The sequence below is a fragment of the Patiria miniata genome, unplaced genomic scaffold (assembly GCF_015706575.1).
Source record: "Patiria miniata isolate m_02_andy unplaced genomic scaffold, ASM1570657v1 HiC_scaffold_13, whole genome shotgun sequence".
In the NCBI taxonomy this organism is placed as follows: Eukaryota; Metazoa; Echinodermata; class Asteroidea; order Valvatida; family Asterinidae; genus Patiria; species Patiria miniata.
This window is the reverse complement of record NW_024037051.1, coordinates 16,067,049-16,069,548: the sequence shown is the minus strand read 5'-3', so window position 1 is coordinate 16,069,548 and position 2,500 is coordinate 16,067,049. Positions and strand designations below refer to the sequence as shown.

General features: G+C 70.6%; 2 non-coding genes across 2 annotated transcripts in view; both read right to left on the bottom strand.

Annotated features, from left to right (window-relative positions):
- Window positions 1–1,441, bottom strand: part of LOC119721657 — a 4,028-nt gene extending 2,587 nt beyond the window's left edge. Inside the window, exon 1 of the ribosomal RNA XR_005270249.1 lies at window positions 1–1,441. This exon is cut by the window's left edge and continues 2,587 nt beyond it. This is a non-coding gene — a ribosomal RNA (large subunit ribosomal RNA).
- Window positions 1,442–2,032: 591 nt separating this feature from the next.
- LOC119721683 lies at window positions 2,033–2,190 on the bottom strand. The gene has a single exon (XR_005270275.1). It is a non-coding gene; the product is annotated as a 5.8S ribosomal RNA (ribosomal RNA).
- Between the last annotated feature and the right edge of the window lie 310 nt (window positions 2,191–2,500).

The window sequence follows — 2,500 nt, the reverse complement described above, 5'->3', positions numbered from 1 at the left end:
CGCAGCGCCAGTCCTGCTTACCAAGAATGGCCCACTGGGCGCCCGTGCATTCCGGGCCCGGCCCCGAGCCGGCGGGTCGGGCCCCGCACCAATTTAAAGTTTGAGAATAGGTTGAGGTCGTTTCGGCCCCAAGGCCTCTAATCATTCGCTTTACCGGATGCAACTGTTTCCCGGGCGCCAGCTATCCTGAGGGAAACTTCGGAGGGAACCAGCTACTAGACGGTTCGATTAGTCTTTCGCCCCTATACCCAAGTCGGACGATCGATTTGCACGTCAGAATCGCTGCGGACCTCCACCAGAGTTTCCTCTGGCTTCGTCCTGCTCGGGCATAGTTCACCATCTTTCGGGTCCTAGCGTGCCCGCTCTTCCTCCGCCACAGCCGCGGGGGGCTCGTGGCAGGGCGGCGGTGCGCCGGCCGCCTGGCGGCCGGATCCCGCCTCGGCCGGACCGGAGCCGGCCTTCACTCTCGTTTCGCCTCGGGGCCTCGCACTGCGGCCCCCCGACTCGCGGGCCCGATAGACTCCTTGGTCCGTGTTTCAAGACGGGTCGGCAAGGCTCGCCACAATCGCCCGCGGACCCGGGGCGCCCTGTCGCGGCCGACACCGGACCGCGCGGGAACCGCCGCACCGCCGCCACCGGGAACGGTCGCGGCGGGCGGAGCTCGACCGCCGGCCCGGGCGGCCCGGCCCGAGGCGCCGAAGCGCCGGGCAGGCGCGGCCCGTCGTCCCTTCCTCGATCGGACCGCCGGCGCAACCACGGCCGGGCTGTAGGCTCTCCGACCGGCTCCCCCGTCGGCGAGCCGGGTTGGCCGGAGGAACCCCGCCCGGCCGGCCTCTGCCGGCGACTGTGCCCGACCGGTCGCGGGCGCCGCGCCCGGGAGAAGTGCACGCGGCACGGCGCGGAGGCGCCACCGGGCCCCGCCCCACGCAGAGGAGGGTGCGGGGCCGCGGCTGGCACCGCGCCGGCCGCGCTGAATCTCCCGGGCCCGATCTGCGCGGCCCTCCCGTTTGCTTCTCGGCGGCTTCACGTACTCTTGAACTCTCTCTTCAGAGTGCTTTTCAACTTTCCCTCACGGTACTTGTGCTCTATCGGTCTCGTGCAGGTATTTAGCCTTGGATGGAGTTTACCACCCGCCTTTGGGCTGCGCTACAAAACAACCCGACTCCCGGAAGCCCTGGTCCGCGACCGGCCGGCGCCCGCAGGGGCCTGACACCCGCCCTGGGCGTGTGGGGCCTCGATCAGAAGGACCTCGGCGCCGACGCGGCCGCAGGCTCGGACTTCCTTACGCCACAGTTCCCGCGGGCCCGCGTGGGGCCCGGGGATTCGGCGCTGGGCTCTTCCCGCTTCGCTCGCCGCTACTGGGGGAATCCTGGTTAGTTTCTTTTCCTCCGCTTAGTGATATGCTTAAATCCAGCGGGTCCTCTCGCCCGACCTGAGGTCGATGGTTCAAAGGTTTAGTTTGTGCCACTCGCTTCTCTTCGCGAGGTGTCTCGTTTTTGGTTCCGTGCCTCCCCGGGAGCCCGCCCGGCGCGCCCGTGGGGTGGGCGCTGCCAAGGAGGGGGGCTCCCCTCCGCGGCCCGTCAGCGCGGGCCCTGCCTCTTCCTCTAACCGGCGGACTGGCCCGCCTCTCGGCCCCTCGCTCGGTCGCGGTGCGGACACCGGCGGCCTTCGGCCCCGGCCGGAACCGGGGACTGCTCCCGTCGGCGGGGCCCTCCGAAACCGTGGGTGGGGCGGATAACTAAAGCCGACCGGCCACGCCACGGCGGATTCCCCGGGAGCGCCCCGGAACGGCTCGCCAAAGCCGCACCGGGCCGGTGCTGGCCGCCCGCGACCGGGGCGGGAGAGAGCGGGACGCGTCGGGACGCCCGTCCGGTTCGCCACCTCGACACCTCGGAATTTCTCGGATCCCCTCATGCCGCCTGCAGCTAGTGTCCTCGCGGGGGAAGGGGGCCCCCGCGGCTGCCGGCCGGCGCTGTCGCGCCGCGCGGGACGGGCAAGGGTCTGCCCGCCGCGGCGGCGATTTCTAACATCACGACCCTCAGGCGGACGAGGCCCGGGCCGCGGGGGGCCCGGCCGCGCCATGTGCGTTCGAAATGCCGATGATCACTGCGTTCTGCAATTCACACTGATTCTCGCAGCTGGCTGCGTTCTTCATCGGCGCACGAGCCGAGTGATCCACCGCCAAGAATTGTCACTCGTTTATTGGTTTGGGGAACCGCACTACTCTGTCGATCACCGTGGGATGACCGCGCCGGTGGGTCGGCGGCGCGGAGCATCAAAGTCAAAAGACCACCAGGGCGGGAGCCGAACCGATGGGGGGACCGGGCGCCTCTGCGGGGCGGCCCCTTCCCCGGGGGCCGCCGGCCGCGGTCCGGCGCGGCAGCCGGACAAAAACCGATCCCCGCGGTCCATTCGAGACCTAGCCCGAGCGTCCCCGGGCCCCGAGTTCTGTGGGCGACCCCGCTCCCGGCCGCGCCGTCTCCCCCACGCGGGGCACTGG